This window comes from Oryzias latipes, chromosome 15 (genome assembly GCF_053564925.1).
Source record: "Oryzias latipes strain Hd-rR chromosome 15, Olatipes_Hd-rR_3.1".
NCBI lineage: Eukaryota > Metazoa > Chordata > Actinopteri > Beloniformes > Adrianichthyidae > Oryzias > Oryzias latipes.
In genome coordinates, this window is record NC_136251.1 from 4,478,383 (window position 1) to 4,496,197 (window position 17,815).

Genomic DNA, 17,815 nt, shown 5'->3' on the forward strand with positions numbered 1-17,815 from the left:
TTTATTTTTGCAGCCATGCTCACATAGTATATTGGATTCTGCATAGCTAACACCTCAAGAAAGTTGTCTAAACCATGGTTAACCAGCGACTTGAAAGACCTAAAATGGCCTTCAGGTCTGGGGTCAAAGCAGAACTCAAGCGCATACAAAAGAAGCTAATATAGCACATCAGCTTGTGCATGTTCTATCGGTCTGCTGTGGCGAGCACCATCTTCTTCATTGCAGTACCCTTACACTAATAGACCGAACAGACGGATAAAGAAGGCAGAGTCTGTTGTGGGCTGCAAACATGTGGCCCTGGAGGAGGAGGTGGAGACCAGGATGCTAAGGAAAATGCACAGGATTATGCAAAATCCATCCCAACCACTCCACAAAACGCTGAAGAGTCTCAAGTCCATTTTCAGCAATAGCTACTTCGACCCTGCTGCTTCAAGGAGCGAAATAAAAAATAATTCATGCCAGCAGCAACAATCCATCCATCTTCTTTTGCTCATCCGGGGCCGGGTTGCAGGGCAGCATTCTAAACAGAGATACCAAGACTTCTGTCTCCCCGGAGGAGCTGGAGGGACCCTGAGGCGTTCCTAGGCCAGCAGAGAGACATAGTCTCTCCAACGTGTCCTGGGTCTTCCCCGGGTCTCTGCCCAGTGGGACATGCCCGGAACACCTCCCTAGGGAGCCGTCCAGGAGGCAGGCAGACCAGATGCCTGAACCCCCTCAACTGGCTCCTTTCAATTTGGAGGAGCAGCGGCTCTACCAGCATCAGGACAAGTGGCAAAACAGATGATACTTTTAGAGATCATTGACTCTTTTAGTCTAGTTCGGTCAAGAAAAAGGACATATACTGGATCTTGTCCTCTCCTATGGATTGCCCATTTTTAATATGGAGATCTGTGACATAGCTATTTTAGACCACAGACTGTGGTGTTTGAAGCTGGACTTTCACGTGCTGCAGTTAAATCTACCGCTCCTCCTCAGTGTTGCAGGATTTTTAACTCTTCCACTGCTGGTCAGTTTTCCTCTGCTTTTAACCAGCTCACTGCTCCCTCCTCTGCTGCTGATGTTTTGGAGCTCTGTTCATGGTTTCATTCCTCCTGCAGTAACATCCTGGACTCTGTGGGTCCTCTAAAGATACTAAAGCCTCGTTCTATACCTGAGCCCTGGTTCAATCAGAGAACCCGGGCAGATCAGAGGGTCTGCAGAAAAGCGGAACGTTGCTGGAAGAACAAATTACAGATCTCATTACAAATCCTGAAGAACTGTTGGAACTTTTATCAGGACACTGTAAAACAGGAAAAAAAAGAGTACCTGGCAAATATTATTATTTTAATCGGCAAACCCATGGTTGCTTTTTAAAATGATGGATTCTGTTCTTAATGTTCCACAGGCAGTCTCTAAAAGCTTCACCTGAACTGTGCAATATCTTTTTAAAATGTTTTAATAATAAGGTGTCGGACATAAGGGCTGGCATTATTCTTCCTTCCTCTGACCCTTCGGCCTGTGTTCAGCTATTTTCAGAGAATTTGAGACAGTCTCTTCAATTCTCGACTGAGTTGGTCAGTCAAAGTAAACCATCAGGTTCTCCCTTAGATTCTATCCCTCCCAAACTGTTCAAGGAGGTTTTCCCCAGCGTTGCACAGACGGTCCTTTCAATCATCAACAGCAGTCTGGCTGTTGGTGTCGTCCCTGCTGTTTTTAAACAGGCAACAATTCAGCCTCTACTTAAAAAACTAAGCCTGGACAGTACTGTTTTGGCTAATTTTAGACCCATCTCCAAGATGCCTTACATCTCAAATCTCCTGGATAAAGTGGTCTACTCGCAGCAAGAGGATTTCTTAAACAAACATCAAATTCTTGAAGTCTTCCGTGCAAGGGTCTAAAACCGGCATTTCTAAGAGTCAGCAACGACATTCTCCTGGTCAGTGATGCTGGAGAATATGTTTTCCTGGTTCTGCTGGATCTAACAGCAGCATTTGACACAGTAGACCACAGTATTTTTATATCTAGGCTCCAGAACTCGGTGGGGATCCGAGGTACTTCACTGGACTTGTTTAAGTCTTACTTGGCAGAAAGAACCATGTGTGTCAGTTTAGGTGGTTTTGAATCTACCACAACTCAGGTTCCTTATGGGGTTCCACAAAGATCGGTTTTGGGGCCACTCTTGTTCTCTTTGTATCTGTTACCTTTAGGATCAATTTTGAAAAGGCACTGCATTTCTTTTCATTTGTACGCAGATGACAGTCAGATTTATCTGCTGTTAAGAAAAAATGATCTCTCCATGAAGCAGCTCCTATCATGTCTTCAGGACATTAAAGACTGGTTGGCCCTAAGCTTTCAAAACTGAAGTTTTAGTTTTAGTTTTAGTGGACCGTCCCTAGTTGATTAGGGTCCTTTTACTAACTTTTTAAAATCAATTGCCTCTAACTTGGGTTTTAAATTGGACTTTCATTTTAAACTGCACCAGAAGGTAAGTTCAGTGGTGAAGTCAAGCTTTTTTCATCTTCGCCAACTTGCTAATGTAAAACCATTTTTAACAACTGCATATTTTTAAACGGTAATCCAGGCATTCATCACGTCCCGCCTGGATTATTATAATTCTATTTATTTTGGATTCAGCCAGTCGTCTCTCTCACGCCTCCAACGTGTTCAGAATGCAGCTGCCCATCTTCTGGTTGGAGGGCGTAAGAGAGACCACATCAAGCCGATTTTAGCATCGCTCCACTGGCTACCTGTGCAGTTTAGGGTTCATTTTAAGATTCTTTTATTTGTTTTTAAATCTTTACATGGTCTTGTCCCGCTGTACCTTTCTGAGCTTCTCTTTCCTTACTAGCCAGCCCGATGTCTCAGATCAGCTGCTTCTGGAGGTACTGAGGTCCAGACGAAGCTCAGAGTAGGGATGGGTATCTTTAAGGTTTTAACGGTACTACTACTCTTTTCGATATTGCTTATCGATCCGGTATTTTAACGGTACTCTTATCGATACTTTTTGAGGATGAAAAATAAATAACAAATTAAGAACATAAAGTGTTTTGTTTCCTCATTATGCAACAACACTGTTTTTTTAACAAAAAATTTTACTTTATACATGAGAATGTTCCAGACAGGATATTCATTTAATTATTTAATCTAATTATTTTTATTCTTTTTGAGCGTGATGTTTCCTTTGATCTTTTGTCCATTTTCCACAACCTTAAATAGACTTTTCTGTCTGTCAAACACCAGAGTTAGGATTGAGTGAGATGATGGAAACAAATTCACTTTGATGCAGACTCCATCTATTTAGTTATTTTTTTCCTTTAAATCCAGTAAACCCAATAAATTATATTAATTTTACGGATGACAACAATCATTAGTCATTAATTATTATTAAGTATTAGGAATCAGCTGATAGTTTTTCACGGGTCTGGAATCATAAGCGGTGAATCTAAGCCCCGCCTCTCTACCTTATTGTTTTGTGTAGAACACGCCGCTCCAGCGTGTTCTACACAAACAGCGCAACATACGGTCATCGTAGCAGCAAGGTGACAGCATGGTAGGGGCTCCTTGATGCAAACTTCATTAATCTTACGCAGAAACGGGTGTTCTTAGTCTAGGGCGCTCACGTGTCCCCTACGGGATCGCCACTGACTGTGTGTGCGCTGCCTTGTGTGTCTGCGCGAACTGCGCATACTCTCTGAACAACAGCCCCGCCCCCCATGCACACAAATAGACAGACAGAGCTCTCCGCTTCAACGAGAATACCGAAATTAAAATCATCATTAATTAACGGAAATTGACTGACTTAGTGAGTTAAATATGGCAGATAACTATGAGGTGCCGTGTAGGACATAATTCAGAATTAGCATTCACATACACATATGAAATCTCTCACACACACTAGTGAAATGCTTGTATACATACAACTGAAAATGTATTCATTCACATACACATGTGAAATCTCTCACATACACATGTGAAATCCCTCACATACACATGTGAAAATGCTCTCACATACACATGTGAAAATGCTCTCACATACACATGTGAAAATGCTCTTACACACACTACTGAAAATGCTCTCACATACACATGTGAAAATGCTCTCACATACACATGTGAAAATCCTCTCACATACACTATCGAAAACGCTCTCACATACACATGTGAAAATCCTCTCACATACACATGTGAAAATGCTCTCACATACACATGTGAAAATCCTCTCACATACACATGTGAAAATGCTCTCACATACACTATCCAAAATGCTCTCACATACACTACTGAAAATCCTCTCACATACACATGTGAAAATGCTCTTACACACACTACTGAAAATGCTCTCACATACACATGTGAAAATGCTCTCACATACACATGTGAAAATCCTCTCACATACACTATCGAAAACGCTCTCACATACACTACTGAAAATCCTCTCACATACACATGTGAAAATGCTCTTACACACACTACTGAAAATGCTCTCACATACACATGTGAAAATCCTCTCACATACACATGTGAAAATGCTCTCACATACACATGTGAAAATGCTCTCACATACACTACTGAAATTTTCGACAGAAACGGAAGGCATTTCAGTAGAAACGGAAGTTGGCTGATTATCGCGAGATAATCATAATCATTCGTCTGAATCATTCGAAAATGGCAGCCGGTTGCGCAAGGAAAACCACCGAAACGTGTAAGTATATTAAAAAATATCTAGTATCTGTTGTAAAATATATTTGTAAATACTTAAGATGATGTGTTTAATATGTTATATTCCTCAATCAACAACCTAGATTGTTTTGAAGCTCATCAATTTCAGTAATGCTAAAGCTAACGCTAACGCGAATTAGCGCCGAAGGCTAAAAACAAACGCTAGATATTACATCAAAAAGCAGTGACTTCTAACCGTAGTCACAAGTTATTAACACATGTTTTAAATGTGTTCATATATGTAGGGACAGACGAGGATGAGGAAAATCCGATCCATTTGCGGATGGAGAAAGATAGCCTGTTTGTTTTCAAGCTAGCTCGTGCCAGATGGGTAGAGACACATGATCAGATTTGACTTCATTTTAATAAACGGTTAATCGTTGTCGTACTGGGTTAAAGGTTTATGTTAAAGAGCCAGAAGAGAGAGGAGGAAAGGGCTAGAAGGGAGGAACAGCGACAGGAGAGTCTGTTAAGTTTACTTGAGTTGAAATTATTGTTCTAAAATGTAATGCAGCCATTGTTTTTCCAATTTGTTTAATAAATGTATGAACAAAAATGAATAATTTACATGTATTATTTAAATCTGAGCTATTTTTAACAATCTCAAAAGGATTTTCATATAAATATCAGATGTACATATTTAGAATTTCGTTTTATATGTTAATATTTATTTTTATACATGTTAACAATAATCCTGGTCTTCTAGAGTCATGTGTGTCACAGTTGGAGCTGAAAGGAAAGCAAAGATTTGTCCTTGCAGACAGACGTGACTCTGCTCGTCCTGCATGTTCCTGGTGTGGCTCAACATCTGTGGCTAAGCAGTCGCCTTTGCTGATGCACAGAATGTGCAGAATTGAACTGCAGGCAATGATTTTCATTGCAAAGGTTGGTTTTACTTCCAGTGCCCCCAGAAATATTGCTCTCCTCCTCATCTTTATCATGCCAAATGCTCTCTTCACAACAGAGCGTGTTCTGGAGTGGTTCTGGTTGTAACTGCCTCAATGGCATTCCTCATGGGTTCCCTGTAGGGTGTCAGCAGCATGATGGGATGTGCAATGCAGGGATACCCACCATCACCCAAAAGGATCCTTCAGGTGGGTTTGTTTGATTTACATAAATTGGGCTTTTACGTAGAACCCGTGAATCATGGATTGATCCTGGATTCTCAACAAAAATATCTATAAATTTGGCATTAGAGTCACATACAGCATGCATTTTAATGGAATAAAAAAGCTTCCTGTTAAAATAACAAGCTGCTTTTTCTTTTAGGGCCTTTATTCTTATGTGGCAGCCATCAATGCTCCTTGTGACCCTTTGGAAGGAGAAAGACCAAGCGAGCTGCTAAAATCCAGAGGCGACTTATGGTAGTTCATTCCCACTGGGAAGCTGGGTGACCCTGCTGATCAGCTGGAGGATGCGGTCTGCCGTCCTGTGGACAACATCGCTCACGGTGGACCGTGTCATGTCAAAGACTCTGGCTACCACACTGTAAGATGTGCCACACGCCAGCCAGAAAAGAAACACCAGGACGTCAGTCTCCTGTGACCCCCCAGAGTGTGAGGAACCCGAAGCTGATGCTTCAGGACCATCGACCCAGATGCTCGATGGTCCTGCGGGTCAACCGAAAATCCAGTCTTGTGTCGGACTGACCGTCAGCGTAAAGGGCCAGGACAGACACCTTTGTGTTGGTAAAGCAGTAGAGACGTGGAAGACCCTGGAAAATGCAACATTAATTATTTCATTGAGGAAATTAAATCACATTTTTTTAATGTTTCTATTTATTTTGATGTCTTACATTTTAGATTATGAAGTATTTATTAATTCTGGAAAATCTCATGGTTTTTATTTGGCTGGGTTTTTGGATTTTCATTTAAACTTTTAAAAATGAAAGTTTTTGTTTTGTTTTTGTTTAAAACAAGTGATATGGTTTGACTCTGAATAAAAAATTCTAAACTTTGAACTCACAAGTGTTTCATGTAATTGGACTACACAACTCACTTGAAAAAGAATGTTAAACTCTTACCCAGTAGACTGTGTAACCTTGAGCATGATTAGTAACAAAGTTTAAGTTAAAGTTTAAGTTTAACTAAAAAAAAAGCTTTAAGTTTAACTCACAAGTTATTCTGTCTGGTCAGGGCATCCAGAGGAAATCTTCTGAGATGTCTGCTTGTCCTTGCCGTCCTGTGATGCTGCATATCTGCTCGTTTTCAGTTTGATCTCACGAAAAACGGTTGAATTATTGCCAGGAACACGGACAGATTCATTTTCAAAGCCATTTTCAGTAAGGTGTAAGAAAACTACAGAAAAAAATGCCTCCTTGCAAGAGCCCGTTAATCGTTCAGAGGCACAAAAACAAAATAAATATTGGCATGAAAAAATAACTTGGGGGTTTATTTATGAACAAATACATTAAATCAACACCAAAGTGTTTGTAATTTAATTATTTATAAATCAGTCACGTTTTCCATGATCAGAACACAGCAGATTCATAAATAGTCTTTGTAAAATGTTCATATTTATTATGTTTTTACTCTGACAAATAAGTGTCATTCTCCGCGTTAAATAGGAGTAGTTCGCCTCCAGACCAGGTGGTGGCGGTAATGCGCCACTTTGTTTCCGTGTCAAGCGCGTTATGAACAACACCCAAAAGAAAAAAGTACTGAGCACGGGTGTCTGAATTGCTTTTAAATTCAGAGAACTATATAGAACTATATAGTTCTGCACTATATAGGGTTTTAGTAGTTAGGGATCAGGGCAGGAATTCGGACACAGGTTCATTTCCACTGAAATGCCTTCAGTCGAGCAACTTCGTTTCTAACAATAAAGTAAAAAAAAAAACGTTGTTTCTACTGAAATGCCTTCCGTTTCTATTGAAATTTTCACATGTGTATGTGAGAGCATTTTGGATAGTGTGTGTGAGAGCATTTTCAGTAGTGTGTGTGAGAGCATTTTCAGTAGTGTGTGTGAGAGCATTTCACTAGTGTGTGTGAGAGATTTCACATGTGTATGTGAATGCTAATTCTGAATAATGTCCTACACGGCACCTCATAGATAACGCTAGTGGGACACACACAAAAAAAAAAGTAACTTCTCCAGTACCGATAGCAGAAGCGTTCAGGTCAGATCTTAACAATACTCCGATCTTGAAAAATGTGGTCCCGGGGCTGGTTCAATACCGGGGCACGGTACCCATCCCTAGCTCAGAGGAGACAGAGCTTTTGCTGTCACTGCTCCAAAGCTTTGAACTCTTTGCCGCTGCCCAAAAGGAAAAAAGCTCCATCACTGTCCATTTTTAAAACCCATTTGAAAACTCATTTTTGTACTCTGGTTTTTAATCCAACATCAGACTCCTGTTATTAGTGTTACTGTAGTGCTTTTATTGTTTTTATCTCCCTATATTCAATCTTGTGTTTTAACGTGTTTTAGTGTTTGTTTGTTTTCTTTATTTCTCGTGTTCAGCACTTTGTATCAACTGCTGTTGTTTGAAAGTGCTATGTAAAGAAAGTTGATCCTAAAGTTCATGAATACTGGAGTCCAATCCAGTACTTTTCACAGAACATTGATGACAACATTTTTGAGGATCTGGCAGCTTTTACCAATCAAAGACTGCTGCAAACAACAGGGGTGTGGTGGTTGAACCTCAAACCACCACATAGGTGTTAGTATTATTGTTAAATTAAAACGTTCATTTTTACTTTGTTTACTTAAAACAAATTAACAATGGGCGAACACATTTAATTAATTTGTTTTAAGTGAGAAAAATAGCTTATTCACTTTTGTTTTTCTGAGTTTCCATCCCAGGTGAGCCCATCCACAGTAATCAGCAGAGGAGATTGGGAAATTCCACTGGGGAACTGCAGGGGTTGCCAACTCTCCTCGTGGACTTTATTTTTGCTTATTTAAAGGAAATGATTTAGTCCACTTTTTGTTGAAGACTACTTTTTTTTATATGAATTTTGTTTGGTTTTGGTTTCACTGTTTTGTAATCAGATTAATTAGTGTGAAACCCCTATATTGTCCATTGACTAATTGTGAACCTTCACAAGGAGCGTCACTGAAAACCACTGCCCAAGAAAGCAAGATTTTCTTTGACATAGCAGTATACATGGCTTGCCTTGACTATCCCAGAGACAAAATGTTTTGGGTTAAAAAGACTAAAGTGCCAGTAATTAGCAGGAAAATGACGAGGGATAGGTTCTACAAGCTGTGGAGCTCACTTAAGATTGTAAATGATGGATGTAGCTGAAGAGGCAAAGGACTCAGATATTGGAGAGACAGACCATTGCTTGACCCTGTGAGGCAAGGTTGTCCCAGCCTTCCAAGAAGTCACAAGGTGTGCATTGATGAGTAAATCATCCCGTTCACAGGATGCTGCCCAGTAAATGTGCCAGGAAAGCCAAACCCTACCGGCCTAAAGGGTTTTGTGCTTGCTTCACCAAACATCTTGGTCCTGGATTTTGAGGTCTATCAGAGCAAGAAAATATTCACCAGACAAAGATGGGAGCTGGAGCTGCAGCTGTCTTGCAAATGGTCGAGTCAGTTCCTATAGGAACTCCTATGTTCTTTTATTTTACAATGGTCAACCTCATGGATGCTTTGCTTCCATGAGGTTGGGCTTCATTTGTTGCCATCACAAATGCTTGGATCCAGTACAAGTCTGACAGCAAAGTGCCAAATCAACCATCTAAGAACATCCAACAGTACTTAAACTTCAGATTGCACCTGGCTGAAGAGCTGATGGATAGCCCTTCATTTGAAGAAAGCAGTGAAGACAATGAGGAAGAGTACCAGCCAGCAACCAAAACATGGACCCCACAACCAGGACCTTCTGTTTGCAGGTTGGCAGAGATGATGGATATCAAACAAGCAGAAAGATGCAGGAACAAGGGCTGTAATGGCAAGACATACATCCAGAGCACCAAATGCAAAATGTTCCTCTGCGTAACCAAAGAGAAAACATGCTTCAAGGATTATCGCAGTTAAGATTTCCAGAGGGAGAAGAAATAAAGAACTGTTTATGTTCTGTGTCTGTTAGTTCACTATTGAACTGAATACATGTTATACATTACATTGTAATGTCTCATTACAGACAATTTGTCCTTGGTAGCAACAAGTAACAAAAGAGTGATAGAGAATTTCATTAGGGCCCGAGCACGGAGTGCAAGGACCCTATTGTATCTGTTAGGTTTATTAGGGCCCGAGCACGGAGTGCAAGGACCCTATTGTATCTGTAAGAGTTATTAGGGCCCGAGCACGGAGTGCAAGGACCCTATTGTATCTGTTAGAGTTATTATTATTATTATTATTAGGGCCCGAGCACGGAGTGCAAGGACCCTATTGTATCTGTTAGGTTTATTAGGGCCCGAGCACGGAGTGCAAGGACCCTATTGTATCTGTTAGGTTTATTATTAGGGCCCGAGCACGGAGTGCAAGGACCCTATTGTATCTGTTAGGTTTATTATTAGGGCCCGAGCACGGAGTGCAAGGACCCTATTGTATCTGTTAGGTTTATTATTAGGGCCCGAGCACGGAGTGCAAGGACCCTATTGTATCTGTTAGGTTTATTAGGGCCCGAGCACGGAGTGCAAGGACCCTATTGTATCTGTTAGAGTTATTATTATTATTAGGGCCCGAGCACGGAGTGCAAGGACCCTATTGTATCTGTTAGGTTTATTATTAGGGCCCGAGCACGGAGTGCAAGGACCCTATTGTATCTGTTAGGTTTATTATTAGGGCCCGAGCACGGAGTGCAAGGACCCTATTGTAATTCGAATGTTTATTATTATTATTATTATTATTATTAGGGCCCGAGCACGGAGTGCAAGGACCCTATTGTATCTGTTAGGTTTATTATTATTATTATTATTATTATTCTTCCGACTTTTCCGTCGCCTTTTTGAGGCCTTTAACATACCCCAAAACTCACCAAATTTTGTATACACATCAGGAGTCGCGAAAAATTTCATATTTTATAGGAGAACGGCATAGGTAAACAAAAATGGCTCGATAGCGCCACCTGCAAAATTTGTTTTCGCGAGCACCTCCATATGCTTTATAGTACAAACCTGATTTTAACAGGGCATGTTCATCGGATAGAAACCTACAAAAAAGTCTCTTGGGACCAAGCTGTCAGTCGCACAGGAAGTCTGATATTTTGATGACAATATGTCATTTTTGCTGTATTTTGGTCATTCGCAGGCCTCGCTCTAGAACGAACTCCTCCTAGAGATTTGAGAGTAATGACTCCAAACTTTGGTTTTGTAAACTATACACATGTCCGATGTTAAATTGCAAAGCTTTTAAGTTTTTATGGATGTTTGTGACCATGGCGGCGCGTCAAAATTGGAGGTCGTTTCGAAAACACGCCATGAAAAGAAAAATGGCCATTACTCAGCCATGCATAATCCAATCTGATCCAAAATTGATGTGCATGATTGTAGTCTGACTCTGAACACATCTGCAGTGAAAAAACCTGGAAAAAGTGTAGCGCCACCTGCTGGCAAGAGGAAATGACATGTTTTACTTGGAGCATCACTACTCCGAGTAGGATGAGCCGACACACCTGAAAATGACGTCCACCTGTTGAAAAGCCATTGAAGTTTACTCTGACAAAAAACCATAACTTTCAATGCGGGGGTGTGGTCGTGACAGAGCGGCAAAGTTGGGCATCTCGCTATGCACACAAAAGTTGCTCTCACGTGCACATTCCTTGTCCAATCTCACTGAAATTCAATGGATATGATGAAGCTTCTATTCTGAACCCATGGATATGACAATCTTGGACGAGCTCTATAGCGCCACCTAGTTATTGCATTGGGCACATTCTGCCCTGTATTTTCTCTTTGCTTTGTCCGATGTGCATGAAATTAAAACTGGAGATACTCAGAAGGGTCCTCTCTCATCATGTAAAGTTTCATGGGTGTACACCTGACGGTGCCTGCGTAACAGGAAGTGGTCGATTATGTGCACCCAAATAATAGAAATTTATTATAAATCAGCCGTTTGTCTCAGGAAGCTGAGATTTCAGAATTAGATGCCTTTAATAACCTCCAGCTTTGATATGTAACACTATAGGGTCTACGAGAAACTTCATCACTTGATTTTTTTAATGAAATTTTGGACTGAACAAAGATTTTTAGCATAAATTCTGTTTAGGTTATCAGCACCAAGAATTCAACTTTCATAGGCATTTATGTGCTACTGCTTCCTAAAAAAATTCAGAATGATTGAAGTTACAGGTGAACTTTTAGAGAACATTTCATCCAAAAAGGTCCGAAAACGTCTTTTTAGGCAAAACTACAAACACCTATTTTTTTTCATAACTTAATCATCATATATCAACACCATTTATTTTTTTAAATGTAGGGATCTGTGTTTGCTGCCTTCCATATTTTTTTCAGAAGTCCAGGTGAAACAGATGATTTTAAAAAAATCCTGATTCATCCCAAAACCTGTGCTTTTTCCGTCTGGACTCCAAACAAGTGTGTTTTAAAATTACTTATGCTTCAAATATCCACACCAAGTTTAACACGCATATAGTTGAACATGTCTAAATGCTTCTTGAATATTCTTTACAGATATAAAATGAACTGGTCAACTGTAGGATGTCATTTCCTCTTACATGGTTCAGTCTTTTTCTCATGCTGCAGCCTGCTCCTCAATCTTTCCTGTTGCTGGAGTCAAATTTCACCCCCCCCCCCCCCCCACACACACACACACCAGCTGCCTGTTTATATGCTAACTAACCCAGAAGTGAGGTGACAATAGTTTAGACACAAGAGGGAGGGCAGACTGCTTTTTCATTTGTTTTGTATGTCTTTCATAGATTTTTATGAATAATCATTGCTTTTCTAGTCATGTAAAATGCAATTAACTTAATATTTTATCTTTTTTTTTTTACAAACAAAACATATGAATGTGCTCCAAAACAAAACCCAACTCTCAGTACAGTTCTACAGATGTAACATAAGACTTAGACAGTAAATGTCTCTTTTATCCTTTTTTAATCAATGCTGCAACTTCTTTTCCTTAATATAAATCCAATGAAATTAAACTACAAAACCAAAAAACACAACCTATAGCAAATTTCTCTAAATAAATTATGTGTATATACAATATGTAGCACTTTTAAACAAAATAATAACAAATCCTTCCAATACAAGCACAGAAAAATGGAACACAAAATTTAAAACCCAAATTTGAAATGGCAATTTTAAAAAGATAATTTTTTCAGCCTGCTAAAAGTGCACAATTGTAAAAGCTCTTTTATATAGACAACTGTTTGGTTGCTTAGAGCTCTAAATATAAAAACAATGCCTTTATGGACGTGGCACGGATGGCACGGATGTTCAGCAGGGTAAACCCCAGGAAAGCGGCGGGACCTGATGGAGTTCCCGGAAAGGTTCTGCGGGCCTGCGCCGATCAACTCTCCCAGGTCTTCACAAAAATCTTCAACCTGTCGCTAGCTCAGGCTTTCATCCCTGCTTGCCTGAAGTCATCCACTATCATCCCGATACCCAAAAAGTCCTCATCCACAGCCTTCCTCACGGACTTCCGCCCAGTTGCACTCACTGCTGTAATCACAAAGTGTCTGGAGCGGCTGCTCCTGGGACACATCAAAGACTCCCTCCCTCCAATCTTCGTCCCCCACCAGTTTGCAGAACAGAACAGATCCACCCCCACTCTACATCGATGGAAACTGTGTGGAGAGGGTCCACAGCTTCACCCTCCTGGGCACCACCATCTCTGCTGACCTCACATGGTCTAACAACACCATGACTGTCATCAGGAAGGCCCAGCAACGCCTGCACTTCCTGAGAAAACTTAGGAGGAACGACGTCAGCCAGGAGCTGCTGGTAACGTTCTACCGCTCAACCATTGAGAGCATTCTGTCCTATGGCATCACAGTGTGGTTTTCCCACTGCACTGAAGCAGAACGGCAGAGTCTCCAGAGAGTGGTAAAGACAGCGCAGAGGATCATCGGCTGCCCCCTCCCCTCACTGAAGGACATTTACCAGTCTCGCTGCATCAGCAGAGTGACTAGCATCACCACTAACTCCACCCATTCTGCTTTCCCTCTGTTTGAACTGCTGCCCTCTGGAAGGAGGTACAGGTCCATCAGAACCAGGACAAACAGACTAAGAAACAGCTTTTTTCCATAGGCAATTATCATACGGAATGCACATACGTCCACCAACCACACCTCACTCTAATTTTACTACAATGCGTGCAATATCCTGACTGTCTAACCGGGTCACTGTGCAATAACTTGATATTTATTAAGCTGTGCTCACAGCAACTCATGTAATTCCTTTCTATTTTATTCACAAATATTTAATATTTAACAGTTTCTGTCCATATTGTTCATTTTTTGTTAAGAGTTGTAAATACAGTATTTCTTTTTCTATTCTATTTTTATTTTTATTTTATGTAACTCCTTCACTCCAAGGCTGCTGCAATTTCATTGTATCCCCATGTACAATGACAATAAACGATTCTGATTCTGATTATATCACTTAGACACAGATGGAGAACCATATCAACTGGATTGGTAACAGCAACAACCACCGACCAAGCCGGCAAGCCCTGGCAGAAAAGATCCCCACAAGAAACACTGCAGGCTGTTCCATAAAAAATATAGTTTTACCATTGCCTTGCAGATCACAGTTGAAGTGGTTTAGTTTTCCTAAAAAAATTCAGAATGATTGAAGTTACAGGTGAACTTTTAGACAACATTTGATCCAAAAAGGTCCGAAAACGTCTTTTTAGGCAAAACTGCAAACACCTATTTTTTTGCATAACTTATCTTTCAAATATCAGCACAAAAAAATTAAAAACGGTAGAGATCTGTGTTTGCTGCCTTCCATATTTTTTTCAGACTTAAAAGTGTAACAGATGATTTATAAAAAATCCTTTTTCATCCAAAAACCTGTGTTAAATCTGTCTAGACTCCAAACAAACATTTTTTTATGGTAACTTATGTTTCAACAATCGACACCAATTTTCACACACCTATAGCTGAACATGTCCCATAGCTCCCTGAATATTTTCATAGATATACAATGAACTGGTCATTCTAACATCTAGCATTCTAACATCTAACATCTTACATGTCAAAGCCTCTCTCAGCCTGGCTCTGCTGAAGGAGTCGTGTTACAACCCCGCCCCCTCCTGCTGGGACCCCTGCTATGTAAATTAGCAAGCAGTGAACAGAGAGATGAGGAGTAAGAATGGCCATTACTCAGGCATGCATAATCCAAAGACAGCCAGTTAAACACTGAAAGACATATTTTTCGGTATGTCTTTCATACATCTTTAGTATTAAAAACTCTCCAAGATGAATGTGCCTGACTCCACCTGCAGGTGGATCACAGACTTCCTGACGGACAGACAGCAGTATGTGAGGCTGGGGAAGCTCGTCTCAGATACTCGGACCACAAGCACCGGATCCCCCCAGGGCTGTGTCCTTTCACCCCTGTTACTCTCCCTGTACACAAACAGCTGCACAGCTGGTCACCTGTCTGTCAAACTCCTGAAGTTTGCTGACGACACCACACTCATCGGCCTCATCTCTGACGGAGATGAGTTGGCCTACAGGAGTGAAATAGCCAGGCTGGTGTCATAGTGCAGCGCTAACAACCTGGAGCTTAATGCTCTGAAGACAGTGGAGATGACAGTGGACTTCAGGAAGGCCCCAGCCCCCCTCCCCCCTGTCATCCTCTGTGACTCCCCGGTGACCTCTGTGGAGTCCTTCTGCTTCCTGGGAACCATCATCAGCCAGGACCTCAAGTGGGAGCAGAACATCAGCTCCATCACTAAGAAGGTCCAGCAGAGGATGTACTTCCTGAGGCAGCTGAAGAAGTTTCACCTCCCTGAAAAGATGCTGGTAGACTTCTACGATGCCATCATCGAATCCACCCTCACGTCCTCCATCACAGTCTGGTTCGCTGCGGCCACGGCCAGAGACAAGGCCAAGCTGCAACGCGTCATCCACTCAGCAGAGAAGGTGATCGGCTGCCACCTCCCGTCTCTCCAGGAGCTGCACATCTCCAGGACCTGGAGGCGGGCAGCCAGGATTGTAGCCAACCCCTCTCATCCAGGACATAATCTCTTTCGGCCCCTCCCTTCTGGCAAGAGGCTCCGGTCCATCAGGACCAGGACCTCGCGCCACAAGAACAGCTTCTTCCCCACTGCAGTCAGCCTGCTGAACAGTACCCCAACTCCCCCAGGTGACCCCCCCTCCCCCCCCGCCCACCAAAGGACTGTCGGTGCCACTTACAGGCCCCACCATCCCAGCCCATCTGTGCTCCCACTTTAAGTCACCTTACTCTACTGTATATAGTGTGTTGTTGTTGTTAACTTAATTTTTAACTTATTCTTAATTGCACTATACACCAAGTCAAATTCCTCGTTTTGTAAAGTGCGCTCTACTGAACCTGGCAATAAAACTTTTTCTGATTTCTGATTCTGATTCTGATTCTATTAATCATTGTTTTTTATTCATTCAAAATGCAATTAAATCAATATTTTATCTTTTTTCTTTTCCTTTTTCTTTTTTTTTATCTCTTATATCCTTTTTTATAATCAATGTTTGAACTTCTTTTCCTTTCTATTGTCATGGTTTCAGTTTGTTGTCTTGTTTTTCGCTTTAGTTCTTGTTTTGTCTTGTTTGGTTCTGTTTCCTGTTTTATTTTGAAAGGTTTCCTGTCTTGTCATGTTTCTTGAGTTTTACTTCCTTTGGTCCCCATCTGCCCTAATCGTGTTCACCTGTGTCTTGTCTGCCCTGTCTGTATATAAGTCTTGTCTCTCCCTTCCTCCTGTGCTGGTCCATTAACTTCTGCTCATGTTGATCACGTCTTCTTGTCTGGCGTCCATGTCCCTTGCCATGCCACAGTAAGTTTTTGTTTTTAGTTTTGTCATCCTGCTCTGCAGCGCTTTTTGTTAGTTAAATAAACCCACTTGCCCTGAACCCGTTTGCCTCCCGTCTCTGCGCCTGGGTCCTACCTGATCTCGAGCCTCCCCCCCACACGACATCTATACATCCAATGAAATTAAACTACAAATCAACAAACACAACTGATAACAAATGTCTCTAAAAAATGATGTGTATATTTGCAGAACCTTAAAAACACCAAACAAATAACAAATGCTTCCCAATTAAAGCACAAAAAATGGAACACAAAATGTAAAACCCAAGTTAGAAATTGCAATTTGAAAAAGATACTTTTTTCAGCAGCTTTTCAAAATCAATCACCAATTCTACTCTTCTGTGGATGAAACAAAGAACTCCAGAACAATGAAGCCATTTCTCTAAGTCTCTCTCACCTTCAGTTTTAAACAAGGTCTGTGAAAATCCACCATACATTGGTCACATGAACTCAGAGACCTGCTAAAAGTGCACAATTGTAAAAGCTCTTTTATATAGACAACTGTTTGTTTGCTTAGAGCTCTAAATATAAAAAAAAATACTTTTCTATCACCTAGACACAGATGGAGAACCATATCAACTGGATTAATAACAGGGTGGCATGTTTAGGTTTAAACTTACATCAAAAGACAACATGAAGCTGTCCATCACATTTTTGACCTAAACATGTAAACACATCCTTGGCTCTGCGGTTAGGAAATGGTACTTGGGAATCTCTTTATACCAGGAGCCAGCCTGGCCATTGGAACATCGCCACAGTGCCCATCCAGACTGGGACAGCAACGGGGTCCACTTCAGAGCCGTGAGCTGCTGTGTTTAACTCCAGCTGTCCCAGCAAGGGAAACAACTGCAGCAACATCCACTGACCAAGCTGACAAGCCCTGGCAGAAAAGATCCCCACAAGAAAAACACTGGCTCAGGCAGGCTGGTCAAAAAAAAATAGTTTTGCCATTGTCTTGCAGCTCGCAGATCAAGTGGTTTAGTTTTCCAGTAATGTCAGTCAAGAATGCAAGTTCAGATTCACAATGTTCATATTCACCATATTCAACAGACATCTCCTCCAATAGCACCTTAAAAATCCTGTGCTGTTTTGCTTTGCAGCTGAGGTTGTTTACGATTTTCAGAATAAGAGTCATTATATGTCCAGAGCCAATCACTTCTGCACATAAGGCCTGCTGGTGAATGACGCAG

At 41.2% G+C, this 17,815-nt stretch overlaps 1 protein-coding gene and 1 long non-coding RNA gene across 2 annotated transcripts in view; one reads left to right on the forward strand and one right to left on the reverse strand.

Annotated features, from left to right (window-relative positions):
* The window catches only part of dntt (deoxynucleotidyltransferase, terminal), a 247,079-nt gene that overhangs the window by 35,580 nt on the left and 193,684 nt on the right, over window positions 1-17,815 (reverse strand). The window lies entirely within an intron of this gene.
* Window positions 4,618-6,665, forward strand: LOC144984141 (uncharacterized). The gene is made up of 4 exons (XR_013647806.1): window positions 4,618-4,681; window positions 5,405-5,583; window positions 5,663-5,792; window positions 5,968-6,665. It is a non-coding gene; the product is annotated as an uncharacterized LOC144984141 (long non-coding RNA).